Source organism: Mixophyes fleayi, chromosome 11 (genome assembly GCF_038048845.1).
Source record: "Mixophyes fleayi isolate aMixFle1 chromosome 11, aMixFle1.hap1, whole genome shotgun sequence".
Lineage (NCBI taxonomy): Eukaryota > Metazoa > Chordata > Amphibia > Anura > Limnodynastidae > Mixophyes > Mixophyes fleayi.
Genome location: NC_134412.1, coordinates 29,763,155 through 29,785,682, shown reverse-complemented (window position 1 = coordinate 29,785,682; position 22,528 = coordinate 29,763,155).

Sequence of the window (22,528 nt, the reverse complement as noted above, 5' to 3'; positions counted from 1 at the left end):
AAATAGTGTAAGGTGCAAAACATAAAAATGTTGAAACGCTACACACACTAAATTTGGAACATTACACAACATGTTTCATGGAGAGTGAAGTAAAAATCAGATGTCATTAGATGAACAGATGCATCAGTAGATATTTAGACAAGTAGATAGCCAATTGTAAAGAGCTAATTTACTGTCACTATATAAATAAATGATGATGCTGAAAGACGAAGGTCGCCTGTACCCATGCTTAAAAACTTCAAAGACTACGCACACAATACACATCTCAACGGTCATTGCATTCATCAGTATCCCGAGTGCAGAGCTTTCATACCTTGTTTTACTTATATGCTCTGTACCATAATGCTGCCCTTCTAAATCAAACCAGTGGACTAATATATACTTATGGGGAGGGAAAGCTGAATAATCATTCTCCCAGAGGAAGCTTCATCCACCTCTGAACTTGCAGCAGAGGTCGTCCCCAAGAAGGGGTGTAGTCACTCTGACACCAAATTTTGCACAGGCCAATTGTATGCTGCAATGGCTCGAGTGTATCTAGATGGTGGCCGCGTTCCGCCTTTGCCCTGGCAGCCAGGATATCACTTCCTGGCTGTTGCATCCACCTCTCACACTGCCACTGCATCCCGGCTAGTAACAGGCAGCCGGGGCATGCGTCTGTAATTAAATTATTGCTGCCTTCTGAGTACACGGGGGGCGTGCTCTTGGCACCATTTCTGATTGGTTCTGATCAGTTTAAAAAGTTAGGGAGGGCTTAGTCTCCCTGCCGATTATAGCGCTTTTACCCTGAAATAGCTAAACTGCTCTCTGTGCTGTGAAACCTCTGAATACCTCTGATTGATTCCTGCTGTGCTCCTTGGCTTGTTTTCTGGATCGTACCTGATTTCTGATTGCCCCTGACCTCTTTTGGCTCATTCTTCTGGACCATCCTTGTTTGTTGCCAGCCCCGACATACAGGCCTGTTTGTGACGCTCCCTGCTCGCTGCTGACCCACGACCTCTGGCCTGACCCTGGTTATCTGTGTACGGAGTCGCCTGACTCCCTAACTCCTATCTCCGTGCTAGCAGTTCCTGCTCATCAGCTTTTACTATATTGAGTTAAGTCCTGGGGGCATCCAAGTACCTGTGAGTGCGTTCAACTCTACGGGAAAAGTGGCTGCTATAGGTGAAAATCTCTCCTGCTAGTTCTGAAATCTTATGACAGTTACTAGGAAGCTGTAACATCGTAAAGGATTGGGTGCAATAAAACCCAGATATCAACACTATGCAGTTTAATTATTTTTTTAATTGAACCAAAGAAAGCAAATGCAATCATTGCGTCACATTTCTGTGTTAATAGCTGGAATTAGTATTTACAAGGAGTATGCTCAAAAAAACAGAACAGTTTTATTGAACAAACATAATTAAAAATAATGCAGGGAAGGTACAGACCAGGTATAGCTGAGTATAAACAACGAATATCTGGGTGTGGCTGGAAACAGGTAAATAGCAGAAAATACAACAATTGGTACACGTGAACTGGTTGAGTGTGGTGAATAGCCAGTGTCAGGGAAGACAGCTAGCAGCTTGCAGGAAGTCCAAGGGAACAAGAACAATAATAACAATGACCAGCAAGGTGCACTGTGGGAAGCAGGCATAAATAGGCAGAGACACAGGTGCAGTTATTAACCAGTAAAAAGGTTAACTCCTGCTGGTGAAAGGAAATTGACAATAGCAGCACCACTTGTGAGAGAGGTACTGCAGGGTTGGTGTAAAATAAAGACAAAGTCCAAGGATAGTCCAGCAGTCAGGAGCTGCAGAGGCAGAAAGCTTTCTAATGGGGGATGCAGCAGTGCAGCCTGAGGTAGATCCTGACAGATGGCAAGTTACAAAATCTTTTATTAAGACAGTTCATTGCAGACTTTGGCCAAAATTAGTAAAAATTTGGACAGTTGTGAAGGAATCATTAGAAAATAGACTGGAAATGGCTGGAAATGAATGTTAATACTATAAGTAGCAATATTGGAGCAAAAATAGCTCAAAATGACATTATTTTACCTATTTTTCACAATTTTTTATTAAATCCGAACCCAAAACCAAAACCTTTCACAATTTTTTTGGCAATACCTGTCACAAAACCAAGACATGAATGTGTTTTAAAACCAAACCCAAAACCAAAAACGGGGGGCAGTGCTTATCTCTAATACAAACCATGTGAAGCTGCATTTGCAAAAAAGCACTTAAAACCGCTACAGAAAATCAGGTTTTTAGACTGATAGTTGAGATCGATAAAAACTCATGTAGTTTGAGGTATCTTATCTGCCAGAACGTGCAATGAATAAAGTTTAAAAAAATACCTCCCTTCCCTTCCAAACAGCCAAGGCTCCCTTCCCTTCCAAACAGTATTGAGACCGGTTATCTGGGGGGAAGGGGGGCATGTTGAACAAAAGAACCTAGAGCTAAATGGCCCAATTTTGATTAGCACTGACCCATTGTTTTCTTAAGAGTCCGTGCCTGATTGGCTGCTCGGCTATTAAGTAGGTAGGCTAACTGGAGAGTAACTCTTGTTGAACAGTAGCTCTTGGGGTGTGGTCTTTGTTATCTCTCTGTTTTGTTTTTTAACTTCCCATATGGATTATGTTGGATCAAGAAAAGAAGAAGATTGTAGGAAAGTATTTACAATGGACGCTACACTACAGAAAAAAATATGAGAGCAATTTATTGTTTTTGATTACGATGGCCTTTTTAATTATTTTCCTTCATTAAGGGGGTGCTATAATTATTTTCTATCATTACAGTTTACATGACATGATGAATCATAGTAATAACCCATCCGTGGTCTTGTATCCTTAGACAAACCCTACCTAATATGTTACTATGAATAGTAAAGTGTTTAATTTTTGCCCAATATCTTTGCATATGATTTCCCATTTACATTTAAAATTGAGACAGGTCTAAAATTTTGAGGTCTGTTTAGTTTGTCCCCAGATTTCAGGAGTGTATTTAGCTTTACCTCCAACATTTCTCTGGGATATTAAATTGAATAAGGATAGAATAAAGAATTGGGAGCCAGGACATTTGTAAATCTTTTGCAATAACCATCTGAAAATCTATCTAAGTCTGGGGATTTCTGTATGACACTTTTAATTGAATTTCTGTTGAGATGTGAGATGTTGCTGTCTTCTGGGAAATTTCTATTCAAGTTTAATTTCTGTATAATTCGGTAGCAATGTTAGTAGTAGGTTGGGGTAAATTTCATATACAATTACAGTACAGCAAGGTTAGAGGTAAACAGTGTGATATAAAATAACAGTGAACCATCTTTAGTTCTTTGGTTAATTTATAAATCTCACTTTCCCTAGTTTTCTTAGCATGGGATGTCATCTTTATTAGTTATCACCTTAGTAAGCCTTCATGAGCACACCAGACAATATTAAAGTAAGGTACCCTGCTGGTTTTTAATAGGGATGTGCACCGGCGACTTTTGAGGTCTCGTGTTTTGTGTTTTGGATCCGGATTTTCGTTATTTTTGAGGTTCGGATTTGTCTCGCAAAACACTTGACGAAAGGTCTCGGTTCGGATTTAAGGTATTGGATTCGGATTTTTTTTGAAAAAAACATAAAAAGTTTAAAAATCAAGTTTTTGGGCTTATTTTCACTCCTAGGCTATTATTAACCTCAATAACATTCAATAACAAGCATTTCCACTAATTTACAGTGTATTCTGAACACCTCACAATATAGTTATTAGTCCAAAACGTTGCAACAAGGTATCTTTCTGGACTGCGTAGAGGAGTGGGTCACCACAATATATATTAAAAACCCTGAACTTTTATGATTCGCACCAATAATTGTACCTGGACTGCGTAGAGGAGTGGGTCACCACAATATCTTAAAAACCCTGAACTTTTATGAATCGCACCAATAAATGTACCTGGACTGCGTAGAGGAGTGGGTCGCCACAATATATTAAAAACCCTGAACTTTTATGAATCGCACCAATAAATGTACCTGGACTGCGTAGAGGAGTGGGTCACCACAATATCTTAAAAACCCTGAACTTTTATGAATCGCACCAATAAATGTACCTGGACTGCGTAGAGGAGTGGGTCACCACAATATATTAAAAACCCTGAACTTTTATGAATCGCACCAATAAATGTACCTGGACTGCGTAGAGGAGTGGGTCACCACAATATATATAATAAGAAAACCATCAACTTGTTTGATTCGCACCAATAAATGTACCTGGACTGCGTAGAGGAGTGGGTCACCACAATATATATAATAAGAAAACCATCAACTTGTTTGATTCGCACCAATAAATGTACCTGGACTGCGTAGAGGAGTGGGTCACCACAATATATTAAAAACCCTGAACTTTTATGAATCGCACCAATAAATGTACCTGGACTGCGTAGAGGAGTGGGTCACCACAATATCTTAAAAACCCTGAACTTTTATGAATCGCACCAATAAATGTACCTGGACTGCGTAGAGGAGTGGGTCGCCACAATATATTAAAAACCCTGAACTTTTATGAATCGCACCAATAAATGTACCTGGACTGCGTAGAGGAGTGGGTCACCACAATATCTTAAAAACCCTGAACTTTTATGAATCGCACCAATAAATGTACCTGGACTGCGTAGAGGAGTGGGTCACCACAATATCTTAAAAACCCTGAACTTTTATGAATCGCACCAATAAATGTACCTGGACTGCGTAGAGGAGTGGGTCACCACAATATATATAATAAGAAAACCATCAACTTGTTTGATTCGCACCAATAAATGTACCTGGACTGCGTAGAGGAGTGGGTCACCACAATATATTAAAAACCCTGAACTTTTATGAATCGCACCAATAAATGTACCTGGACTGCGTAGAGGAGTGGGCACTGGGCACCACAATAAAATATATAAAAAACCTTCAACAGGTCTGCATTACACTACACATACGGCTGCTCCTCCATCCTCTCCATCATATACATGTTGGAGTTTTAGCGTGTGACAACCTCTTGTTTTTGATAATGTCAGTGCATTTTGAATATTTTTCAATTTGCCCCACACCACTGAATGTACTTTATCTATGATACGCATCTATCTATCTTGACTGCGTAGTGTGGTGGCCCCGGTACACAATTTGGTACCGGGGCCACAATAAAATAAATACACCCTCCACGTGTCAGAATTCCACCAAACAAGTATCTGGACTGCGTAGTGGGGTGGCCCCGGTACCCAACTTGATACCGGGGCCACAATAAAATAAATACACCCTCCACGTGTCAGAATTCCACCAAACAAGTATCTGGACTGCGTAGTGGGGTGGCCCCGGTACCCAACTTGATACCGGGGCCACAATACCTCCTCCAAACATGCTACAGACAATTCGTCATTGAGATCCCATTAAGTATGTTAAAGACAGACAGGGTCCAAGTGTTATTAGTTGACTTTGTAAAGAAAAAAACTGTCCCTGTTGCACATAGTCGTGCAATGAAGACTTACTTTTTCATTTAAAGGCACGATCTTTCAAGTGTAGTGTTTGTAAGTCTAAGTCATATTATACTTTTGGTAAAATTGGTTTTTTTTGTTCCTCTTTATGTTAATTAATTAGTAATAGAATTAAAGTAGGAAATAGAATTAAATAGAATTAAAGTAGGAAATAGAGTGGTATAGAGTTGTAGTGTGGTATAGATAGAGTGGTCCACACAATATAATAATAAAACCCTCAACTGGTCTGAATTCCAACAAACAAGTATCTTGACTGCGTAGTGTGGTGGCCCCGGTACACAATTTGGTACCGAGGCCACAATATAATTTAAAAACCCTCCACGTGTCGGAATTCCACCAAACAAGTATCTGGACTGCATAGTGGGGTGGCCCCGGTACCCAATTTGATACCGGGGCCACAATACCTCCTCAAAACATGCTCCAGACAATTCGTCATTGACAGACCCCAGACAGACAGGGTCGTAGTGTTATTGTTTGACTTTGTAAACCCAAAAAAATGTCCCTGTTGCACTTGCACATAGTCGTGCAATGAAGACTGACTTTTTCATTTAAAGGCACGATCTTTCAAGTGTAGTGTTTGTAAGTCTAAGTCATATTATACTTTTGGTAAAATTGGTTTTTTTTGTTCCTCTTTATGGTAATTAATTAGTAATAGAATTAAAGTAGGAAATAGAATTAAATAGAATTAAAGTAGGAAATAGAGTGGTATAGAGTTGTAGTGTGGTATAGATAGAGTGGTCCACACAATATAATAATAAAACCCTCAACTGGTCTGAATTCCACCAAACAAGTATCTTGACTGCGTAGTGTGGTGGCCCCGGTACACAATTTGGTACCGAGGCCACAATATAATTTAAAAACCCTCCACGTGTCGGAATTCCACCAAACAAGTATCTGGACTGCATAGTGGGGTGGCCCCGGTACCCAATTTGATACCGGGGCCACATTACCTCCTCCAATTTCCAAGTGTAGTGTTTATAACATCTTAACACTACACTAATTCTAGCACGTCAAAACCTCTTGTTTTAAATAATGACAGGGCATTTAACTTTTGATTTAATTTATTGAATTTGTTGGCATTTTCTTTTACTTTTTGAACATGGCAAACGACTGTTGAATGGTCACATAATGCCAAAAAAAAAGGTGCAAGATGGAATTGTCCTTGGGCCCTCCCACCCACCCTTATGTTGTTGAAATAGGACATGCACACTTTAACAAACCAATCATTTCAGCGACAGGGCCTACCAAACAACTGTGGCTGAAATGATTGGTTTGTTTGGGCCCCCACACCAATAAAACAATTCATCTCTCCCTGTACAAACTAAACAGGCTCTACTGAGGAAAGATGTCGTCCTTATCCTCAACCTCTGATTCCTCTCCCCCTACAGTGTGTACTTCCTCCTCCTCACACATTATCAATTCGTCCCCGCTGGACTCCACAACCACAGTCCCTCTGTACTGTCTGGAGGGCAGTGCTGTACTTCATTGAGGAATTGATTATTCATTTTTATAAACATCATTTTTTCAACGTTGTGAGGAAGCAACCTCCTTCGCCGCTCACTGACCAGGTTCCCCGCTGCACTAAAAACTCTTTCCGAGTACACACTGGAGGGGGGACAACTCAGTTAAAAAATAGAGCCAGTTTGTACAGGGGCTTCCAAACTGCCTTTTGGAGTTCTACCACGTCACTACCTCTAGTTAATTTAGATTGCAAGGCTTGTAAATATAAATACTTTGAAGATAAAAAAAAGCAGGCTGCACAGACTGTGGAGCTAGAAAGTGAAATTAAATGGACCACGTTACTTTGGTGGCTATCTATGCCCCCCCCCCGCCCTACACTTGTAGTTGAATATAAATAAAGCAGCCTGCATAGACTGTAGAACTAGCAATTCAAATATACAAAGAAATGGACAAAGGCAGTTTGGTATCTGTCTGCATCAGATCCCCTCTCCACTAGGAGTAAAACAGAAAACTTTTCAGCCGTTATATAATCTAGAATATAAATAGAAATTGAGAAATGCAATTTGGTATCTGTCTGCATCATAATCATCAACATCCTCCTCAGCGCCAGCTACATCAATATCCTCCTCCCAGTGCACAACATTCACACCTTCATTAGCCAAATCTGTAACTGGACTGTGGGTGATCCTTCCAGCATATGCAGAGGGCGTGCTGCAAATGCTGGATGGAGTCACCTCTTCCCGTACAGTGATGGGAAGGTCAGGGTTCACAACCAACAACACCCTTGGACTCGCCTTGGGGATTTGTGATGTCATCTGTTTAGAAGGCAGAGTTCTTTGCTGTTTTGTTGTTGTTGCTGACAGCATAACTCTCTTAAATTTTTTGTAGGGGGGGGGAGGAGGGCTTTGATCCTTGGGTGAAGTTGGACCACTAGTCATGAACACGGGACAGGGCCTAAGCCGTTCCTTGCCACTACTTGTCGTAATTGGCATATTGCCAACTTTACGTTTCTCCTCAGATGATTTTAAGTTTCTTTTTTTGCTGTTTTTTGAGAACTTGGGCTTTTTGGATTTTACATGCCCTGTACTAGGAGATTGGGCATCGTGCTTGCCAGACGACGTTGATGGCATTTCATCGTCTATGTCATGACTAGTGGCAGCAGCTTCAGCATTAGGAGGAAGTGGGTCTTGATCTTTCCCTACTTTATCCTCCAAATTTTTGCTCTCCATTATATGTAGCACAAGATACTGCAGAATGTGTGAACTTGGTAATATTGCAGTACCAATGGACTTATAATGCTGGATTGGTTTTGCAAATTTGGTTATAATTATTATTTTTTTTTTATTTTTTTTTATTTTTTATTTTTTTTTACTTTTTTTTTATTTTTTACAAACTTGGGAATAATGGGGAAATAACTATGCCCTTAGAAGCACAGAGCACAGGACACAGCACCACTGGACTGAACAGGACACGGCACAGGACCCAGCAGCACTACGGAACTCAGCAGGACAGAGCACAGGACACAGCACCACTGGACTGATACTGCAGAATGTGTAAACTTTGTAATATTGCAGTACCACTGGACTTTTACTGCTGAATGTGTGAACTTGGTAATATTGCAGTACCAATGGGCTTATACTGCAGGATTGGTTGTGAAAATTTTGTGGTAATTAAAAAATATTAAAGTAGTTTTTGGTATTTTATAAAAAAAATTTTTTTTTATTTTTTTAAACACAGGGGAATATTGGGGAAATAACTATGCCCTTAGAAGCACAGAGCACAGGACACAGCACCACTGGACTGAACAGGACACAGCACAGGACCCAGCAGCACCACTGACCTCAGAAGGACAGAGCACAGCACACAGCACCACTGGACTGATACTGCAGAACACAGCACAGCACAGCACAGCACAGCACAGCACAGCACAGCACAGCACTAAACAGCACAGAACTAAACAGCACAGAACTAAACAGCACAGAACTAAACAGCACAGAGGACCACCTAACACACCCTCCCTCTACCCTGATCAATGCCCGAGTGAAGATGGCGGCGACTAGCGGGGAATTTATAGGATCCGAGTATCGCGAGATCCGACAACGGGATTATGAGTCAGAGCCTCAGTTTCACTTTTGAATTTGGCGCCAATACCCGGATCTGTCTCGGATCCGACTCGGATCCGCAACGTTCGGGTGGGCTCGGATTTCAGAAATCCGAGCGCGCTCATCCCTAGTTTTTAACTGAACAAGACTTTTTAAAAGAACTTTTTAAAAGAAACTTTTTATAACATTTTAAAATGTCTCACTGTTAGACCTTTTTCCACTATCTTTTGAAGGACAAATTTATCAATCCGTACAGTACAAAGCCATTTTTTTAATTCATGTTATTAACTGCTGAATAATAAGAATAATCTTGTCGATTACCTTGGTTGTAGTGTCAGACAACTTATAGATCAGCTTTCATTTAGCCATTTATTAAGGTTGTATCTTTAGACATTTTGGTTTTGCTTGATGAGCCTAATTGTTTATCGTTGACTTTGTTAAAGTCACTCACTCTTACCAAATCTGCTCGTCCTTCTACACCTTATTTAAAGCTTTGTTTTTGAAATGTACTTGTTGCCTATTTGGGGTGTACAAGTTCACCAGAGTAGGTCAATTATTTTTAATTGTATGGAATAGTATAAGATAATGCCTGTACTAATTTGTAATAGTATGGTGAATTTTTAATGTCATTGTGGATTTAATAGCAATCAAGACAGACCTTTTCCTAAGGTGCATGGCTCACTGTCCCTTCCATTAGAAAGATCCTCACCTATAGCTGGAACCTCTGCTGATCACTTTCAGAGCTGCTTGTGGTCTACGTAGCTGACGAGGCAGCCGTGAATGAAAGCGTTTAATTGGAGGGGCAGGCTGAGGGATCAGCATATACAGAGGTATTTTGTTAAGTTTCTTGCTTTAGACATGAAACATTTTTTAATATACTGACCTTGACATTATGTCTTTCAGGGTGGAGACCGGCTTTAGCATTCTTTATGCTCCGACGACAGATGTACATTCTATGTTTATGGGGGGGCAGCTGCTACAGGGCCCAGCAATTAAGTGGGAACTTTAGGGTTTATCAGCTTCCTGGCCTCATGTAGCAGCCACCCATGCTGCCTGCTCTGCCATCTCTTCTGAACACTATGCTTAGAGAATAGCATGGTGTCCATGGTCAGCAGGGAGCTTAAGGAACTCCCGGCTGTGTGGCTGCCAACAATGCCAGCAAAGCTGCCATTCTAGGGCTCCAAAATTAAACTCTACTCTAAAAGTGAAGGGTACTCTGAAGTTACCTTCCTACCTGAGCAGGGAGCACAGGCCAGCATCTCGGTAAGGTACGGTAAGAGTAGGGTGCCATCGGCTCTGATTACCAGTAATCCATGGGACTTTTATCTGGGAGATGAACAGTAAACAGGCCCTCCAAATATTCATTCTGCTTTATCAGGACTGATATGCTCAGGTGCACCTCTAAATCTCTAAACATCATATTGTTCTTTCTCATTCTCATCATCATCATCATTTATTTTCTAACTTCAAAGTCTGTCACTTTGCTGGTTAGTCTGACAACTTCCTCTTATAGAGCATGATTTGAATTTACAATTTCATTGTGTGTAACAACTCTTCCTTTTTATTTTCCATGTGCCTCATTCTGACCGCCAGCTGATATACTTTGGTTCATAAATGCTCTTATAATGGGCCTTTGAACAGTAAGGACCATTTATGAACCATAAAATCTGGAGAACTGCAATGCTTCATTATGTATGTATCTTTGCCCACCAAGCATATCTCAAGGTAATCACACACTTTAGGGTCATTGCAAATACCCTCATAAAATCAACCAGCACCTAGCTGTGTAAGTTGGTGGATACTCTGCAAAATGTTCAATTTACTACCATTTTAGCCAACCCATTTATTAATGTATACTTTTCCCCTTTTCTCCTAAAATGCTGATCAGTTTAGCTTCATGTCTTAACATAATTATGACAATGAGGGGCCATCAGGACTGTCTTTATTTTTAGTATTATTATTATTATTGTTATTATAATAACAATTATTATCATCAGAATTTTTAAGGTGCCACAGTGCTCTGCAGCTCCGTACAGTGCAGCAAATAGGATATACATAACCAAAAGAATACAGGGTAAATAAAATAAATGCAGATATGAAAACAAAGGTTAGGGAGGGCTCTGCTCATAAGAGAGCATATACACTAATTGGAAGAGGGCACAGCTGAAACAAAAGGAGCAAATGTGGTTTAGATTGGAGATTGGGACAATTTTGAGTGTGCATTAGTGTGACTAGCATAAATGGGAGTTTTGTAAGCTCTAATAAAGAGATGGGTTTTCAGAGAATGTCTAAAGATTTGAAGGCTCTGATGGGGAGTGGTAAAGATGTGGTTGAGGGCTTTGTAGGTAAGGGTGATTCATTTGAATTGGATTCTGGTGGAGACGAGGAGCCAGTGTAGGGATTTGCAAAGTGGTGCAGGTGGTGTGGAGCAGCAATAGAAGAAGATAGGTCTAGCTGCAGCATATAGGATGTGTCAGGGAATTCCAGAAAACAGGAGGTTGCAGTAATCAAGGCAGAGATGATGAGAGAATGGATAAGAGAATATGGGAGTATGTTGGGTAAGAAAAGGGTGTATTCTGGCAATATTCCTAATAATGGATGTGAGGAATAAAGCAGAGGGTGAAGTCAAGCATGATACCAAGGCAGTGGGCTTGAAGAAATTGGTTATGTTATTGACAGTGAGGAAGATTTGAAGGTGTCATTTCCCGATAAACTGTTTATTGCGACTGTTCACCAGGTGCAGGGCCTGATCAACCAATAGGCTGTTCAGGCTGCAGCCTGGGGCGCTAGGTCCGGGGGGCGCAGCGTTGGCACACAGAAAGATTTTTTTTAGGCATTTATTATGCCCCCAAAAAACTTCTGTCTAGCGAGTCAGCCTATTACTCACCTGCTCAATCGAGGAATCCCCCAATCATTCAACAGACGGCAGCTAACAGCAACTCAGAAGCTGTTAGCTGCTGTCAGTGCGAATGTGGTGTTGTTTAGTGTGGTCACGTGAGATTTTAACATCTCACAAGACCACACTAAGCAGCAGACCGTGCCTGCACTGCAAGAAGGATGAAGCACTTGAGCGTCGCTAGGGACAGAAGAGGACCAGTCCAGAGTCCACTAGGTAAGTTGAAGTCAAGCTGGCTGTGGGGGCATGATTATTTTCCTCTATGGGGGGGGCAATCCTGACTAGGGGTGGGGTAGACTGTGGGGGCATGATTTTTATTTTCTATGAGGGGGGGAGATCCTGATTTGGGGGGATAATAGGCTGTGGGAGCATGATTATTTTCCCCTATGAGGGGGGAGATCATGACTCAGGGGGAGGGGGGATAGGCTGTGGGGCATGATTATTTTCCTCTATGAGGGGAGGGCGGTCATGACTCAGGGGGCGGGTAGGTTGTGAGGTCATGATTATTATTCTCTATAAGGGGGAGCTCATGACTTGGGGGGGATAGGCTGCTGGAGCATCAAACTCATTAATTGGTTAGGGAGTGTTAATTAACTGACTGTTAGGCAGGGCCGGACTGGGACTAAAAATCAGCCCTGGCATTTAAAGCACACAGGCCCACGTGTTGTGGGCTCTATGCACTATATTGCTGCACACTGATGCTGGATATGATGTAGTATGAGTGTGTGTGTGAGGGGGGTATTTATTTCTTCTAATGACCCTCAACATTACATTGTTAGCACCCCAATTACATCAATAAATACCATGACAATACATTAGTACCCAAATTACAGCAATAAATAACCCCACACACACTCATACTTACCCACCCACATTACAGCAACCGGCATCACCCCCCACATTACAGCAACCGGCATCACCCCCCACATTACAGCAACCGGCATCACCCCCACATTACAGCAACCGGCATCACCCCCCCACATTACAGCGTCCAGCATCACCCCCCACATTACAGCAACCGGCATCACCCCCCCACATTACAGCGTCCAGCATCACCCCCCACATTACAGCAACCGGCATCACCCCCCACATTACAGCAACCGGCATCACCCCCCACATTACAGCATCCGGCATCATCCCTCACATTACAGCAACCAGCATCACCCCCACATTACAGCGTCCAGCATCACCCCCCACATTACAGCATCCAGCATCACCCCCCACATTACAGCGTCCAGCATCACCCCCACATTACAGCCTCCAGCATCACCCCCCACATTACAGCGTCCAGCATCACCCCCCACATTACAGCGTCCAGCATCACCCCCACATTACAGCCTCCAGCATGACCCCCCACATTACAGCAACCAGCATCACCCCCACATTACAGCGTCCAGCATCACCCCCCACATTACAGCGTCCAGTATCACCCCCCACATTACAGCGTCCAGTATCACCCCCTACATTACAGCGTCCAGCATCACCCCCCACATTACAGCGTCCAGTATCACCCCACACATTGCAGCATCCAGCATGACCCCCCACATTACAGCATCCAGCATGACCCCCCACATTACTGCGTCCAGCATCACCTCCCACATTACAGCATCCGGTATCACATCCCACATTACAGCGTCCAGCATGACCCCCTACATTACAGCGTCCAGCATCACCTCCACATTACAGCATCCGGTATCACATCCCACATTACAGCGTCCAGCATGACCCCCCACATTACAGCGTCCAGCATGACCCCCCACATTACAGTATCCAGCATCACCTCCCACATTACTGTAACCGGCATCACCTCCCACATTACAGCATCCGGTATCACATCCCCACATTACAGCAACCAGCATGACCCTCCACATTACAGCAATACCCTCTCCTACTTATTAACAATACTAAGCCCCAAACACACTACAACATTGCCACCACCACACCACCCTATACTACAGCCATACCACCAATTATACAGGCGCCACTGTAGGAAACCAATACGCACATGCGCGGCAGCTTTCTCGCTTTTTTTTTGGGGGGGGGTGGAGGGGAAACCCCCCCTTAAAAAACCTCTGTGCGCCCCTGACCTCTGACATATATATAAAAAAAAACATAACTATTGAATGATCATTTAAACCCACTCGGCCGCATTAAAAGTATTTCCATCTACAGCAAAATGTCAGAGAAAAATATTTTTTTATTACAGTAACTGGATATGCGTCTTTTCTATTCATTTTAAATAACACAGTATATAAATTAAGAGGGATAGAGGAGGTGGGTGAGAGATAATTGGATGTGATCCATGAGTTTGATTAGATAGGAAACAGTTAGATTATTTACCTGGAGACGCCTACCCCTTGACTCACAGGCAGGGCCGACAAGAGGAAGTTTGGGCCCCAATACAGCAACTTCTTTGGGCTCCCATCATATTCAACAATGAAAGACTTGCCTTTGGCAGAAGTTCATATGATGCCACACCGTAGTGCGGCCAGTTCATATTATGCCACATCAAGCTTCTCGAGAGAAGTGCCTACACCCGCCTCACACACTTTCTTACAGCAAACAACCTATTGGATCCTCTTCAGTCAGGCTTTTGCTCTCAAAACTCCACAGAGACTGCGCTGACCAAAGTTGTCAATGATTTGATCACAGCAAAAATAATAACCAATACTCTCTTCTAATTCTCCTGGATCTCTCTGTTGCATTTGACACTGTTGACCAATCTCTCCTCATACAAACACTACAATCCCTAGGTCTTGAAGGCACTGTCCTATCCTGGTTCTCATCCTACCTATCTAATCGCTCTTTCAGTGTTAATTTCTCTGGATCCACCTCTGCTCTGCTTCCTTTATCAGTTGGAGTTCCACAAGGCTCAGTCCTAGGTCCTCTGCTATTCTCTATCTACACCACTTCTCTTGGAAAACTAATAAGCTCCTTTGGATTTCAGTATCATCTCTATGCGGATGATACACAAATTTATCTATCCTCTCCTGATCTTTCACCATCTGTGTTGTCTCGCGTTACTGACTGTCTTTCTGCCATTTCATCTTGGATGCCTTCTCGCCAACTCAAACTCAATCTTTCAAAAACTGAATTAATAATATTCCCACCCAAAAACAGAAGCTTCCTGCCTGACCTTTCTATTTCTGTTGATAACATGACCATAAATCCCACCCCGCAAGCTCGTTGCCTAGGTGTAATCCTTGATTCACAACTGTCGTTTATTCCCCACATCAACTCTATATCTAAATCATGTTACATACACCTAAAGAACATTTCCAGAATACGCACATATCTGACACAAAAACATTAGTTCATGCACTCATCACGCCCCGCATCGACTATTGCAATTCCCTCCTTACTGGTCTTCCCAAAGTGAGACTTGAACCCCTACAATCTATTCTGCACGCAGCGGCTAGATTCATTTTCCTTACAAACCATTATTCCTCTGCTGAGCCACTTTGTCAGTCTCTACATTGGCTGCCTGTATTTCAACTAATCCAATATAAAATTCTTCTACTAACATACAAGGCCATCAACAAAATTGCACCGACATACATTTCCTCACTTGTCTCGAAATATCTCCCTACTCGACACCTCCGTTCTGCACAAGATCTACGTCTCTCCTCCGCTCTCATCACATCCTCCCATTCTCGGTTACAAGATTTTTTCCTGGCTGCACCCACTTTGTGGAATTCCCTCCCATGCACAGTAAGACTTTCCTCTAGTCTTCAAACCTTCAAGCGTTCACTGAAAACCCACATCTTCAGGCAAGGTTATGATATTCCACAACCATCATCTTAATTTCCCTAGATTACACTATTACCATCCTCTACACTGCTAACGCAAAACAACAACCTTCTGACCAACATTGCAACACACGTAGCCCACTCAGTACTTTTACCTTTGCAGTCTGGCTGGTCCATTGTGCAATATGATGTAGCACATGCCCTTTTGTTTCTAACTCCCAGTGTCCTATAGATTGTAAGTTTTCGAGCAGGGTTCTCTTACCTCTCTGTCTGTATGTATTACCCAGTATTGTCTTATTAATGTTTGTTCCCAATTGTAAAGCGCTACGGAATTTGCTGGCGCTATATAAATAAATGTTGATGATGATGATGATCATAGTGTCCCAAGGTCATATTATGCCACATAGTATTACCCTCAATTCATATTTGGCCATGCAGTAGAGCCCACAAATCATATTATGGCATAGTAGTGCCCCCAAATCATATTATGCCACAATAGTGCCCCCAAATAACATTATGCCATAGTAGTGCCCCCAAATCATTAGTAATGCCCAGACAAAAACTCATTCACAAATACAAATTGGTACAGCATATCAGATACTGAGAGAGGGAGTCCCAGGAGAAGCTTAATACACCATTTACAATGCAAACAAAAATAGATATATTGACACAATCACAGATAAAATTTATGACAAGAAGCGTTTTTCCTCTTAATTAAAAATCTATGTACAGATAAATATGCAAAAAACATTACAGAGCAATAATGAACAATACATAGTGTTTTAAACGTCATTGGATACACAGTAGTGCCCCCAGTTCAAGAAAGGATGGTTAAAAACACATTGCACACGAGAAAATATATGAACTTACCTTTAATGGCATTCTGTGTTTTGTTCTCCTACTGGGCGCGCTGGGCGATGAGGGATCTGCAGCTGTCAGCTCACGCAGGCAGTCGGGAGCATTCTTAAGATGTCTCTCCCTTTACACATTATTTTACCTATGCCCCTGCACCATCTTCTCCTTTGTCCCTCTCACTTAACCCCCTGCACCCTCTTCCCCACTGGCTCTCTCACCCCTCTCCCAGTACCCCCTACCCCCTGGCTCTCTCACCCCTCTCCCAGCACCCCCTTCCCCCTGGCTCTCTCACCCCTCTACCATACCCCCTTCCCCCTGGCTCTCTCACCCCTCTCCCAGCACCCCCTTCCCCTTTGGTTCTCTCAATCTCTCTCCCAGCACCCCCTTCTCCCTGGCTCTCTCACCCCCTTCTCCCTGTCTCTCTCACCCTCTCTCCCAGCACTCCCTGGCTCTCTCTCTCCCAGCACCCCCTTCCCCTTTGGCTCTCTCACCCCTCTTCCAGCACCCCCTTCCCCTTTGGTTCTCTCACCCCCTCTCCCAGCACCCCCTTCCCCCTTTGGTTCTCTCACCCCCTCTCCCAGCACCCCCTTCCCCCTTTGGTTCTCTCACCCCCTCTCCCAGCACCCCCTTCCCCTTTGGTTCTTTCACCCCCTCTCCCAGCACCCCATTCCCCTTTGGTTCTCTCACCCCCTCTCCCAGCACCCCATTCCTCTTTGGCTCTCTCACCCCTCTCCCAGCACCCCATTCCCCCTTGGCTCTCTCATCCCTCTCCCAGCTACCCCAGTGCGCTAACTAAGTGGCCACTATAGCTGCACTGTCCTATACAGCAGCCGCGGCGCTGTCAAAGAAGTATCCGCGGCGGTGCTGTATTGTATACAGCACCGCCGCAGATGCTTCTTAGACAGCACCGCGGCTGCTGTATAGGACAGCGCTGGCGAAACGGAGCTGCTGCGCAGCTCTCTCTCTGTTTTTTTTTTTGGTTTTTTTTGGGTCGGCGGGGGAAACAATCCTCCGTGCGCCGCTGGAACCCCCCTGCGCTTAAATCATGGCACCCCGCGACCCCCCGTGACACCGCGGCACCCCGCGACCCCCCCCGTGAAAATCGCGGCACCCCGCGACCCCCCCCCCCTGACACTGCGGCACCCCGCGACCCCCCCCCGTGAAAATCGCGGCACCTCCACGGAACCCCTACCCCATTCCGTAGAACAGAATCTGGAAGCTGTCCAGATTACATGTGGCAGTGCACAGCATAGGGGAAGGGAGCTAAAGAGCGCACAACATAGGTAGGGAGACAGGAGGAGTCGGACCGGCCCATCCAGCCATCGGCCCTTCTGGCATTTGCCAGAAGTGCCAGATGGCCAGTCCGGCCCTGCTGTTAGGGGTTGGTAGATGTTGGTATATGATTATATATAATTTTAATATATTTTATTGTCTATATACGCCTGTACTAGGGGGTTGTTTTATTCTGTTGTAATGGAGTGTTGTGTTCGTGTTTGAACCATTCAGGGTTTGTTAACATTTTCCATTATAATACAATTTTTGCACATTTTCAATACAGGACCCCAAGCTTCAGAAGCTATCCAACTGACAACAACGCCTCAAGAACAAGCAAGAGAGAACATCAGGTAGTCTATGCTGCAAGATCAGGTTAGAGAGAACAGCGCAATTTGTCTATGAATGTGAAATTTTACTTTAGTGACATTTTAATGTGTTTGCAGGATAATGTGGGCCTGATTTATTAAGAAAAGTAAGGCAAACAAATGAGTAAGTTTTCTCCTGGTAAAAACCTTGTTACAATGCAAGGGGTACATATTAGTTTATTATTTTGCGCATAAGTTAAATACTGGCTGGTTTTTTATGTAGCACACATATACTTGATAGCTTTATGTTTACACTGCTATTTAAAGTTGATCTAGGGCCCAACTATAAATCTGTCCCCACATTTATAATTTACCTCTCTCTCCAATGCAACATGGTTTTGTCCAGGTGCAAAGTAACTCATTTTTTTTTTACATTCCTTTTCCTAATGAATCAGGCCCTGCATGTTTTATGTATTAATTAATATTTTACAAATGTGTGTAATATAGATATATATATAAAGTTAGGAGGGGTGGGCGGCAACCGGTGTGTTAGCCTAGGGCTGCTGGAACCTTTAGTCAGGCCCTGACCAGGTGACATACTTATATGCTGTGTGTACTTAGGGAGATGGTGTGGATGTGTATATGTTGGTCATTTGTTTGTGTGGTAAGGTTATTATTTCTGGTATTACTTTTCCAATAAAGCAAACTGCCTCAGAATTGGGAAGTAACCATTTATAAGTTTTTCGTCCACAGATATAGTAAATGTCATCAGGGAGGATATACGGCATTGAGTATCCTAAAATAATAGTACACAGTCTGTGTGTAAATCTACCAACCCAAGGGTTTCCATCTGCTGACAACATGTATTAGTCGGTATGGTTAACCTGCAGTATGCAGGCTATACCTTACCCACTAACACTCTTCTGGCCTTACCCATATACCCCATACTACGGAAATTGTTGTCACCATTGATTCGATTGACTGTAACTGTGTTGATAGGCTTGCGTTCTGCCCTTACAGAGTAGCTTATAGTCTGATTGAGTCATATGATCTCTCAGTACCCAGTTTTAGTTGTATTTGTAATATTGATGCATGTCAAAGATTTGTCCACTTAATACTGCAGAAGTTTAAAATTGGGGACTTGGATTGAATTTCTCATCAGTAGGTCTTCCCTCCCGCCATTAAAGGACCTCAGAGATATTAAATGTCATGTGAACTAATCCTACATTTTCCTGTCCTTGAGGCATGTGAGCACATACCCAACAATTACTTTGGTTCACTAAATTTCCCACAAAAAAATGGTATCTATCCAGTGGGCATTATACATAATCAATATTGGCATTGGACTGACACCACTGAATACATTTTTTTCTCACTGATATTACCACAATACTTACAAATACAAAGCTCTTTAGACAATAACCCTTCACACTAGGTTTTATGGTTGGCAGACCTTTTCTTAACCCCTGAGTCGATGAAGTTGTACAGGCTGACCCAAGAGGACTATCTGTTTACTGTCTATATCTATATCATCAGACCCATCCCCAGAACTGATCTCTTTGGTCTTATGTCAATGCAAAAATAGGAACAAAAAAGAAAAAGAGAGAATAATCGATATTAAATAGTGGTATTCGTAATGACAGTCATTCTGACTCCAATTGTTTTTGGATTTTAAGCAAGTCAAGTCTCCTCTTCATGATTGACGGTGTTGTATCTTCATACAGTCAAGTCCATAAATATTGGGACATCAACACAATTCTCATATTTTGTGCTCTATACACCAGCACAATGGATTTGAAATGAAACAAACAAGATGAGCTTTAACTGCAGACTTTCAGCTTTAATTTAAGGGAATTTACATCCAAATCAGGTGAACGGTATAGGAATTACAACGGTTTGTATCTGTGCCTCCCACTTTTTAAGGGACCAAAAGTAATGGGACAATCGACTCAAAGCCTATTTCATGGACATGTGTGGGCTATTCCCTCGTTATTTCATCATCAATTAAACAGGTATGGACTTGACTGTATGTATCCTTGTCTCAAACCTTTTCTGGATTGGCGACTCTTCTGCAATGGGTCTCTTTCTGCTCCCTTCAGGGATGTGGTGTTGGTTATAAACACTTGGTATGGGCTTTCCCAATGATCTACTAAACAACCTGAGCATAAAAAGTTTCTTATCATTACATATTCTCCAAGTACAATGTCATGACTGCTAGTTTCTGGCACATTTGGTGACAGCAGTTTCAAGCTTTTCTGCTGCTGTCTCAGCTGTTTGTTAATTTTTCTCAGATAATTGACAGTCACTTTACTGTTACACTTCAAATCATTCTGAGGATCTACCACCAAATGAGGTTGTCTACCAAAAAGTATTTGAAAAGATGACAGGTTAAAAGGTGGTCTATGAGTGGTTCTGATAATAAGTAATACTTCCAGCCATACCAACCATGTTTCAGCCGTCACCTGGCTCAACTTATTCTTGATAGTGCCATTCACTTTCCCACTGTCTTGTGGTCTATAGGGTGTGTGTAATTTAATATTGTGAAGATACGTTGTTCCCAAATCACTCGGACATGGTATTAGGGGAAAAATAGAAGGATGATTTATTCTGCAGAACAGGATTAAATACAGCACATCCCTATAACGATAGCAGGTCCAACAAATGAGGAAATCAGTTCAAATAAATTCAGTGAGACATGTTCCACAGCGCATCTCTGGCAGAGCATCACCTCTTGGCCAAAAGTTAGTCACACATGTCCAGCTCCCAGGGTATCCTCTTTTATCACCTCCTAATCGCACCTTGGGAACTGCCTGTCCAGGGGAGTTGTAAAAGGTCTCTATTGGGGGACTGTTTACACTATCCAGCCCCCTCCCCTACCTCCCCAGGTGTCTTCCCTCAGGTGACCCCTGCTGGGTCCGGCTCCTGGCTGGCTGTAGAGCTTACTACTGGACAATAGGGAGCAAACAGAAATAACAATTATAGCTTAAATCACTTAACTCCTGAGTGCTCCCTGTGGAGGTGGAATTTAACCCCTGAAGTACTTTTCCAAGGAGATGTTATAATTACATCACTGATACTTACTGATAACAACATGGCTAAAAAGTGTAGTTCAGGTATGGATTAGATTGAGGGGTTGTAATAACACCATACACCATGCCGTTGCTTTACAACTATCAATGCCCATAAGGTTACACATTGTTCAAAACACATCACCAGAGAAATGTATACCCCGATCACTTTCAATGATATCATACCTACACACAAACTTCTGCACAATTTTGTTTGCAGTAAACAAAGCAGTATTTGTTGTAGCTATATAGGCCTCTACCCAATTAGAGAATTTGTCAATGCAAACCAACACATACTTAAGATTTATACAGGGTGGTAATTGTATAGAATCAATATGAATGTCCGTCTGTAGGAGGGATGTGGGACGGTTCGGTTGGTATTGCCTTCCTTATATTCTTTCTCAGGTAAGTAAAGCACCGACAGCTTTCTTACTAGCATGAGAGGAGAGACCAGGAGCACACCAGTACACACCTACTAATCTACACTTACCTTCTCTTCCTAAATGTGTTAATGTATGGGCTGCTTCCGCTAAGCTTGGAAAGTATGTTTTCAGAACTACGGGCCTACTGTTCCTGTCTTTCCATAGTCCTGACGTATCCTGTCCACATCCCTTCGACTTCTAGAGGGTCTGTTCCTGTTGGTAACACATATGTTGCATGTCAATGAACTTCTAAGTGTTGGGAGCTTGGCAGACTATTAAATTTAAATTTTCTATGATTATGTCTTAGTTTAGCTTTGAACTATGCAGTTAGCAATACAACATTCCAGCATATAGCAAATGCACTATACACAAAAATATATATTCTATTGATGGGCAGCATGGTGGCTAAGTGGTTAGCACTTCTGCCTCGCAGTACTGGGGTCATGAGTTGGATTCCCGTCCATGGCCTTATCTGTGTGGAGTTTGTATGTTCTCCCGTGTTTGCGTGGGTTTCCTCCGAATGCTCCGGTTTCCTCCCACACTCCAAAAACATACTAGTAGGTTAATTGGCTGCTATCAAAATTGACCCTAGTCTTTCTCTCTCTCTCTGTCTGTGCGTGTGTATGTTTGGGAATTTAGACTGTAAGCTCCAATGGGGCAGGGACTGATGTGAATGAGTTCTCTGTACAGCTCTGCAGAATCAGTGGTGCTATATAAATAAATGGTGATGATGATTGATGTAGATGTGAGTGCAGTGATTCCCTAACAAATTCAAAAGGAACTGAAATTCGAATACATTCTCCTGATATACAACAATAGAATATGGTATATGCACAAGTCTTGCTAATTATGATACCGGTCACACATTTAAAACACTACTTTATATTCTAGATGATAAATAAATGATC